This window comes from Lagopus leucura, unplaced genomic scaffold (genome assembly GCF_019238085.1).
Source record: "Lagopus leucura isolate 7727_CA_CO unplaced genomic scaffold, USGS_WTPT01 Super-Scaffold_100038, whole genome shotgun sequence".
NCBI lineage: Eukaryota > Metazoa > Chordata > Aves > Galliformes > Phasianidae > Lagopus > Lagopus leucura.
In genome coordinates, this window is record NW_024962287.1 from 3,419,643 (window position 1) to 3,430,067 (window position 10,425).

The window sequence follows — 10,425 nt, forward strand, 5'->3', positions numbered from 1 at the left end:
CGTCTTCTGACGACAGAGGAGCTGCTCCGACTCCCAACCCTCTCCTGTTGCTTCTCCCGGCTCCTCTCTCAGGGTCTGGCAAGGGTTTGCCTGCTTCTTGCTGACCAAAATAGCAGCAGAGATAACAAACCCAAGCAGGGACATGGTGGCGAATTTCCATTCACAAATGCAGCCTCCCCACCCCCTAGGAGAGGACAACCTGGCCACCACCACCCCCTGCTCCCCACCTTCTCCCTTTGTACAGAGGAAGCAAAGGAGTGCAAGGAGCAGATCGTGTCTCAGGGTTGTCTTCTGATCTCTTCGGATGAACAACCCATTCCCATACCTAGCAATTCCCAGAGTGTAGTCCTTAGTTGTAGGGATTTCTGTTCTTGCATTTTCAGACTTCCTTTTCAGAGGCATTTTTCCACCTGAAAGGCCAAAAGGGATCTCGTCCTTGCCCATCCCAGGCAGCACCACCTCATACCCTACCAGCTATGTCACCATGGGACAACATGTCCACATCCAGACCCACCAGACAAGAATGCAGGCTTCAGTGCACACCCAGAGATACCCAAAGCAGCAGTAGGATGCTGAGGGACAGACCCTGGAGTCCCACATTCCTACAGCTGCCCGAGACATGCCTGGAAATGCTAGGAGACTTTGGCTCCCATAACCCAAATATTATCATCATGTCGTGTCCCATCCTGTGCCAGAGAGATGGGGATCCCAAGGGAAGCACAAAGAGAGGAATGACAGTGACATGGTGATGGCCCCCCATCACACAGCACTGTCAGGAACAGCCCCTGGAACAGGTTAGCAGGGCAGTTCTGGTGGGCCCATCTGCCTGCATCCTGTGGGTAGGGATGCTCTGCCCCATCTCATTGCTTTGTAGGATTAACCTCTTCACTTCTGGGGTCATCATACATCAGATCTGTTGGTCTATCTACGTTGAAAGGACCTCCATGATTTCTCTTACCAAAAAAAGGAATGAAACAACAGTCTGTAATCTGTAAGGACTAAGACCTTGCTTTCAACCCCATCTATAGAGCACTGAGCTGAACAAGCCTTGAACACAGACTGGCCATCAATACATACCAGGGACCACCCCCAAAAATCTTTCCTGGAGTGAACAGGTCTTAGACCTGACACACTTCCAGCATCCCAAGGATTGAGAAACAATTCTGAAGGTCCACTATGCTACGTGTCCCTCATCACACCTATCTGTGCTCTGGGGAGGTCTGCAGCAAAGGGGACAGCAGTGATCAGGATGGAAGATGGCAAGAACACAAGGAAACAGCCTCACGTTGTGCTAAGGGAGGTTTGGATCGGATATCAGGAAGAAAGGGTTGCTAGGCATTGGAATGGGCTGCTCAGAGAGGTGCTGGAGTCCCATTCCCTGGAGGTATTTGGGGGATGTGTAGCCAGGGTGTTACTGACATGGGTTGTTGGTGGATTTGGTACTGTTGGTTTGATGATAGTGTCAGTCATTTTTAATCTAACAATAGTGTGATTGTGTGATTCTAAAGGGAACCTTGAGGCTGGACAGACCGGGGACATTGGCACAAATGTCTGCTATGTAACATTATGTGATGTTTCCTCCAGAACTGTGGGTTCCCACTGAGCCCTGTCCCGTAGAAAACCCCTTCAATTGGGCTGTCTATCCCAAGAGCAGTGCCTCGGTCAGGCCTTGATGGAAGCGTGTCCCTGACTGTCAGGATTTCACAACAGGCTAATGAACAGTTTTGCACATGGATTCAGCCAGCCAGGAACAACCCCACGTGCAGACCTGTAAGATCCCCATCCATCATCCCACACCTAGCTTTGGGGGCATTTTCTTAATGCAATGACAGACTTCTCCGGACCACTTTTGTCTTGGTGGCTTCCTTCTGCAGCACGATGTCTGCTGTAGCAGAAGCTAGAATTTCAATTTCCATGCCTTCTCCATGATTCCTCTATGTTCCTCTTCCAGGTTCTTCTCCTTATCTACCACCACCTTCCTGTTTTTCTTCCTCACCCAGCACCCTCCAGCCTCCCCGGCTCCTGCACCATTGGCTCCTGTCAAAACACTTCCTCCTTTGGCCGACGTCCTTCTGCAGAGGCCATCCCAGAGACCATGGGCAACCCAGGATCTTCAATGGGAGAGTGGTGGCTCTGACCCTGCACCGAAGGAAATAGCATTAGGCGGAAACGACAGCACCGGGATCCAAGAATAACTGTGCTATGGGCTACCCCAGGGATGCAGAGGTAAGCAGAAATAAGCCTCCTTTGGAGGTCAAGGTAGTTCAGCTGAGATGTTTGTGCATCTTCTGGCGTAAACACTGGTCCTGGCTTTTTCAGTGGGTGCTTTTTTGGGACAGTTGTTTGTTTACCTTGGGACGTGCAGCTCAGCACTGCAGTAGAGAGGAAGGTGAGGATGATGGTAGGAGGCCCAAGCCCTTGACACAGGGGTTCCCAGCAGGAGGTCCCCACTTCTGTAGTGTTTGTTCCCTTGGGTGTGTGACAGCTCAGGGCTAGGACATCACTCTGCTTGACGCTGGAATGACTCAGGACCATGAGATGGGGCCACCTCTTGCAACACAGTCGAGACCTTGGTGGACACTTGGTGGACACATGGGGCCAGGATGACACAGCCCATTCTGTGAGCTCTCGTTATTTAGGTTTAGATTGGATAGAAGGAAAAAAAAAATTGCTGTGAGGGTGGTGAGGCACCAGCATAGCTTGCCCAGAGAGGCAGTGGGTGCCCCATCCCTGGAGACACCCAAGGTCTGGGTGGATAGGGCTCTGAGCTGTAGGTGTTCACTGCAGGGAAATGGACTAGGTGAACTTTAAAGGCCCCTTCCAACTCAAACAGTCATATGATGATTCAAAGCCAGGCTGGATAGGGCTGTGAGCAATCTGGTCTAGAGGGAGGTGTCCCTGCCTATAGCAGGGGTTGGAACTGGATGATTTAAAGGCCCCTTCCAACCCAAACCATTCTATGAACATATGATTCTATGTTGATGATGATGATGGCTAGCATCCATCATTACAACTCTTCATCACAGGAACTTCCTGCACCACTGTGATGTCCTGGAATGAAGACCCAGGGTCAGACACGGATGATGAGTTGAGGTCCCCACCATGCACACATCTGGAGGTACCAACAGCTCCATGAACAAGGGCTGTCCAAGCCATGTGCTGGGACACCTTCTCCCTTTCTCCACGTGAAAAAGGCCACCTCATGGGAAAACTTCTTGTCCTAAAGAGTGGTGATGCAGTGGCACAGCTGCCCATGGAGGTGGTGGGGTCAGCATCCCTGGAGGTGTTCCAGAACCACGGAGACGTGGCACTGAGGGAAGTGGACAATATGCATGGTGGGTGTGAGCTGGAGTTAGGCTTGACAATCTTAGAGATCTTTTCCAGCCTTAATGATACTGTGACAAAAAAGACCCATTTCAGCTTAGCCAACATGCTACCTAATCATCCAGGAATCAACTCAACTATTGGATTTCCTCCTAAAAAGCAAAACTTCTCCAAAGCTCCAGAATATCACAATTCCCATCAAGTCAAACTTACTACCTTCCTCCTGCTGTATATATTTAGCTGGTAGGAAAATTCTTTGCAAGGCAGCAGGGGTGGTGAGAACTTGGAAAGGAGCCCTGGCAGAAACCTGACTGCTCTGTCTCAGCACGGCTGTCACGAGATGCTCCCATCTCTCCCCCAGATAATCCCACTGTGAAGCTGGGAAGCTGTTTCTCATTAGCTCATGCTCTGTGTATCATTGTTAGGTCTTTAGCACCTCTGGGCTTGCTGTGCACGAGGCTTCCCAAACCTTTGCAATCTTCATCTCCAGCTGGAGTTTTCCAGGATTCTTTCCCATTTCCACTGCCAGGAGATGATCTGGAGCAAATCTTCATTCCCCTGTCCCTCCTTAACATCCCCTGGACACGGCAAAGGGACTCCCAGCCTAAGATGGGAATGAAAACTCTTGCTGGTGAAAGCAAGATTCGTGCATTTAAGTACCTGAAAATATGTTGCCAGCTCCACAGCATCATTTAACAGTGAGACCAGAGAAGAGTAACACACAAAACCTTTCCAAAACCCCATTTGCTCCTTACTTTTTGTTTTTGCATCCCTTGGCAAGCCCTGTTCCCAACTGGACGCCCTGCTGCCCCAGCCAGGAGCTATTTGCTCAGACCTCTGCAGCTGCAAAGATTGAGCAAGCTTCACAAACACGTGGGCTCCTGTTAGGCAGTAGCAGAGGTTTGGTCCTCTTGCCACTGAGATCTTCAGGTGCTCAGCTTCCTGTTCATTCCTGATGTACACACACCTCTGGCATTTTGGTCTTGGAGGTATTTTGTGCTGTGATGGCAGAGCTCCTTGTTTAGCTGCCAGCAGGTCTCTGCAATGCTCCCTTCAGTATCTGCATTGGGCCAATAAGAGCTGTGACACCAACAGCAGCATCACAGGGCTTGGACTTGATTCAATCTCTCTTGTAGGCAGAGATAAGGATTCAGCAGCTCCAACAATTCACCTCCTCCTGGTTTTCCATTCCTTTGAGGGGGATTTGCCTTTGCCTCATTCAGGGAGGGGCAGAAAGAGGAGAGGGACCACCTGAATGCCCTCAGAGGGACGGAGGCAATGGCCATACATGTAGGGTTGGGGTGAAGGTGAGATGAACCCCCCCCCCCCGTCCATCTCTGCCCTCTGCTGGAGGATGGACCTTCCCCTCAGGAGGTAAAAATGGGATGGGATGAGAAATAGAAAAATGCCCCGGCTCCTTAGGGGAGCCATTCCCAAAGAGCTACGGAACGGGATGATGGAAATCGCCTCCGAAGAACTGGATTTGCCCAATCTGTTGCCACGAGCAGCTTTCGCCGTGCCTTGGGAAGGTGCAGCAGGAGCCGGGCAGCTTTCAGCTCGTTGCAAAGCCTTCCCTGACCACGAGATGGCATGAAGAACCACCGAAACCCCAAGCAGAATGGTTTCCCTACTGCTCGGGTCCCAGCCAGTAAAACCCAGAGGTCCCCAGCCGGGCTTTGCCCCCCAGGGGAGCGTTCCTTCACCTGTGGGGACCTCCCCATCAGCCTCCCTCTCCTGCATTGCTTTCTAACTGCATTCCAATTAAAGCATCCGAGCAGCCCCAGGCTGGCTGGTAGGCAGCCATCTCTCACAGTCTGTGGTCCCTCAGCAAACCCTCCCGGCGCTTCGTCCTTCCCGTCCCACCTCCTTAGGAGTGACCCCAGTTTCCAGTCCCACCATTCCTCTTCCTATTTCCGCTTCACCCCTTGGGGTTCATGTATAAATAAAGCAAAGAGCAAGGAATAGGGTTACAGGGACAGAACGGGTCCCTGGAGGCCAGCAGTGCACTAAGGATGCACACACGTCATTGAGCACGTGGCACGGTGCCTGCTGAGATAACCTTTCACCAGAGCACCACAAACACCCGTTTCTGAAGAATACTGGGACGTTTCCCTTCTTGCAAGGAGGCAGCAAGCCTTCTCCCAGCTTTGCAGGTGGAAGGAAGGAGGCTGCCCAGCAAAGTGGCTGTAGCTCAGCCCCAAAGACCAAGGCTGGCTGCTTTCTCCACCTGGGCTCTGTCAGATTGTGCATTCTGTAATGGGGAAGCTGATAGAATCACAAGATGGTTTGGGTTGGAAGGGCCCTTAAATCCTACCCAGCCCCAATCCCACCATGGGCAGGGACACCTCCCATAGATCAGGCTGCTCACAGCCCCATCCATGGCCTTGGGCACTGCAGGGATGGAGCACCCACAGCTCTCCAGGCAGCAGTGCCACTGCCTCACTGCCCTCACCGTGCAACATTTCTTCCTCATAGCCAACCTAAACCTACCTTTTTTTTTTCAGTTTAAAACCATTGCTCTTCGGTTGACAATGGCTCTGCAAAAGGGCTGGTGTCTCTCTGATGGTGCACTGGAACAGGTTGCCCAAGGAGGCTGTGGATGCCCCATCCCTGCAGGCATTCAAGGCCAGGCTGGATGTGGCTCTGGGCAGCCTGGGCTGCTGGTTGGTGACCTGCACACAGCAGGGGGTTGGGACTGGATGAGCACTGTGGGCCTTTGCAACCCAGGCCATTCTGTGATTCTATGATACAGCTTCTATCCCTTATATCTCTACCCATGCCAAACACAGGACAAGCATGTTAACCTAAAAGTATTCCCAAAAAATGTATTTCATGTAACGAGACAGAGGAAACTTCAACGACAGCAATAAGATTGCGGGCACTGCTCTCAGCCATAGGGTTTGGGTGATGCTGTGTGGGCCAGAGGTTGGTGTCTCAAGCACCCACAGAAAAATGCTCTGCATGCAGATTTTCACAGTGTGTCAGTGCCCTGGTTGCTCTGCCACTTCTTCTTTTCAGTGGATTTCCTCCCCCGGGGCCAGCTGGAGGTTTCTATCTGAAGCATGAGAGCTGTTCCACTCCAGCTCCTCTTATGCAAACACATCATCAGAGCAGGGGGAGACTGCAAGAGGGACAGCCAGGTCTCACTTTCCATCACAAGCCAGGGCAGAGATGGCAGTCACGTGTCTCCAAAGTGCAAGCTCAGCAAGTGATAAAGGGAAGTGCTCACAGAAAGGGGCTGAGATAGAATCCTAGGTTCACAGAATGGTTTGGATTGGAAGGGAGCTTTAAGATCATGCAGTTCCAACCCCCTGCTATAGGCAGGGACACCTCGCTCTACACCAGGTTGCTCACAGCCCTATCCAGCCTGGCTTTGAATCATCATACAACTGTTTTGAGTTGGGAGGCCCAACCCGAAAAGCTGGGGCAGGAGCCCCTCCAGCACAGATGGAAACATGGCCCACGGATTAAAAAATCACCCAAAGTCACAGAGGTAAAAACCACCCCAGGCTGCTAACTGCAAGGCTCACCAATGGCTTCACCAGAGCCAAACACTGCTGGGAGAGCTGGCCAAGATGCCTGGTGAAATCCAATAACTGAGGGAACTGGGCAGTTCCCATCCAGATGCTGCAAAGATCTCTCCCAAAGCTGATGCAGGACAAATTTTACTCATCCTCCTTTATATGCCAGGCATGCAGAAAGACCTTTGCATGAGAGAAGCTCATGCAACTCACTTGAGCACACTGTAGATGCAGTATGGTCAATCGTTTGCTTGAAGTCAAAGGAAGATGGACATCAGAGAGGTGATGAAGCAAGGGAACCAAGAGAAACCTTTTGTTACAAAATACTGAAAATCATAGTCACAGAATGGCCTGGGTTGCAAAGGCCCACAGTGCTCATCCAGTTCCAACCCCCTGCTGTGTGCAGGTCACCAACCAGCAGCCCAGGCTGCCCAGAGCCACATCCAGCCTGGCCTTGAATGCCTGCAGGGATGGGGCATCCACAGCCTCCTTGGGCAACCTGTTCCAGTGTGAAAATGCTATTCATGTTTAATTTTGAGAAGGATTTTGCCTTGCCTTAGAGCCAAAGATTAACTGTACCCCCTTTTCCTAAAGCAAAGTTGGGACACACTGGGAATAGAGGCCCTGAGTGGTTTTCCCTCCATCCTCCTCCCTGCCCATGGCAGGACATACCAAGACATTTCCAAGCAACAAACAATATTCCTGCTTTTAACTTCCCGTGCCATGTATGATCCTGCTCTCACCATCTCTCAGTTGTGGATTCACTCAGATCTGGACTCAGTGCCTCCCAGCCACAGTGAAGCTTTTTGCTTATGTCACCCATTCCTGAGTCACGTCCCAGCAGAGTCACCTGCTTCCTCGTGAGCACACTGAGTCACCAGGGCTTGCACAACCGGAGTTCCCTGTACGCAAGGATCTGATGGGAACCAGGGGGAAGATGCTGTTGCATGGGTCCAGAGTGATAAATAACACCAGAAGGGACCTTCAGCCTCGCAGGGAGCTGTAAAGCAGAAGGGGCTTAGAAGGGGGAGGACTGTTAACAGCCCCCAGCTGCTTCTGGCAAGCAGAAGTCCAACAGAATCAGCTAACAGCTGGCACATTTGGGTGAGCTTTTTAAAGCCACGTGCTTCAAGAATGAGGATTTGAGTTCAGGATATCTCAGATGTGGAGGGGAGGATGTTATCAGTACTCTCCCAGCATTTCTTTACTATATCCTTTACTCTGAGAGTGGTGAGGTGCTGGAACAGCTGTCCAGAGAGGTTGTGGATGCCCCGTCCATCCCTGGAGGTGTTCAAGGCCAGGTTGGATGGGGCCCTGGGCAGCCTGGGCTGCTATGAAATGTGGAGGTTGGTGGCCCTGCCTGTGGTGTGTGGTTGGAGCTTCATGATCCTTGAGGTCCCTTCCAATCCTGGCCATCCTGTGATTCTGTGATTTCTCAGGCAGAATCCTTACAGAATCCTGCTCACCAATTGCTTTGACCTGGTTATTCATCTGGGTTTGATAAGAACCACATTATGCCCATCTTTACCCCACGCCTTGTGGGAGATATTCTGTTGCAAACACATGCAGGGCAGGATGGGGAGATGAACCATTAGCAGAAGATGCTCCAGGAGGCTGCACTGCCACAAAGCTCTGGGCAGCCTGGTCTGCTGGTTGGTGACCCTGCACACAGCAGAGGGTTGAAACAAGATGATCATTGTGGTCCTTTTCAACTCAGGCCATTCTATGGTTCTATGGAGGAATGAGGTGAGGGAAAGAACATTAAAAGATCTTCAAAAGAATGTACCACAGTGCTGTTTTGGCAGTCAAATCGTAGTGCTTACAAGCTTCCAATTAAGATGAATTAGGCAAAATGTGGAGGCACACATCCAGAAGGAACTTGCAGCACAGGCTTTGGGTTCAGGGAGAAGCACGTTAGTCTCCTGTCCCAAACCAAACCATAGAAGAAGCTGCATTCCATACCCTGGTTCTGAGCAATAATTATTTGAGAAATGCAAAAACATATTGGCACCATTTAGCACCGTGTCATTGCATCTTTATTGCTTTCTTTGACATTTTGGGACAGTTTTTGCAAGAACTGTGAGCACCAGAGGTCATCCTAAAAGATGGTTTCACATCCCATTCCAGATCCTGAAATTGCTAAACTTCTCTTTAGAGAATGACCAGGCACGTTTCCTCCCCTGTTTCCCATCTACTGATTATGTGCAGTATGGGAAGGGTTTTACATACAACTCGTTTGGAAGGGTTTCTACTTCTCTAGAAATCTGTAGGTTTTCCTGCTGCCATTTATACCTCAGCATGAGTTTTTGGCACCATCACATTTCAATGGCTGCTTTTGGTTTAGAAGGCTTTGCAAGACAGAGCTTAATGCAAGGAAAGTGAGGATTTTACTGCTGTGTTTTTTGCTTGGATGCACTGTGGGCAAAGGCCTTTGGATCTGTAACTGCCTTTCAGTATAATCTTTAACCAGCAAAGAGTAAAACCCTTTGCTATGCTTTTCTCTATGCTTTGGGAATGAAAACCATAATCCAAAAGCAAACACATCTCTAGCAATGTGCCCAGCCCAGCTGAGATGCTGACTCACACAGGAACCCTTCGTTATGCCCGTTCTTGTTTGCTTTTGCAGCCATCTGTGCTGTCTGAGATCTTGTTGACCAAAATCACCTGCAGGACAACTGACTTGCAGCCTGACCTTTGCTTGGCGTAGCTCAGGGCTGAGATGCTCCCATGATTGTTTTTCTTATGTCCAACGATTTTGTTTTTTCTCTCTTCTCTGTAAGCTGTGCATCAGCCCCTCTAAAACCCCACTTGTGTTGTGCCTCAAGCTGCACAAGGAAGGGTTGTGTGGGATATTAGGAAATATTTCTTAGAAAGAGCAGCGATGCAGTGGCACAGCTGCCCAGGGGAGGTGGTGGGGTCACCATCCCTGGAGGGGTTCAATGTGGAGATGTGGCACTGAGGGACGTGGTTGGTGGGCACGGTGGGGTGGGCTGGGGTTGGACTGGGTGAGCTTAGAGCTCTTTTCCAACCTTAATGGTTCCATGGTTCTGTAATTGTATGAGATGCACAACAAGCTGGCTATGAGCAAGCAGGGTGGCCAAAGAAGGCCAATGGGATCCTGGGGTGCATTAAAAGGAGTGTGGCCAGCGGGTTGAGGGAGGCGATCCTCCACCTCTACTCTGCCCTGGTGAGGCCACATAGAATCATAGAATGGCCTGGGTTCCAAAGGACCACAATGATCATCCAGTTCCAACCCCCTGCTATGTGCAGGATCAATAACCAGCAGACCAGGCTGCCCAGAGCCACATCCAGCCTGGCCCTGAATGCCTCCAGGGATGGGGCATCCCAGTACAAAAAAAGGACAGGGATTTCCTAGGAGGAGTCCAGCGGAGGGCCACAAAGATGATGAAGGACCTGCAGCATCTCTTGTGTGAAGAAAGGCTGAGAAACCTGGGTCTGTTCAGCCCGAGGAAAAAAAGACAGAGGTGATCTGATCAGTGTTTGTGAATATTTAAAGGGAGGTGGGAAGCGAATGGTTGAAACAGAATCACACAGGGGTGGAAGGGACCTCAAGGATCAC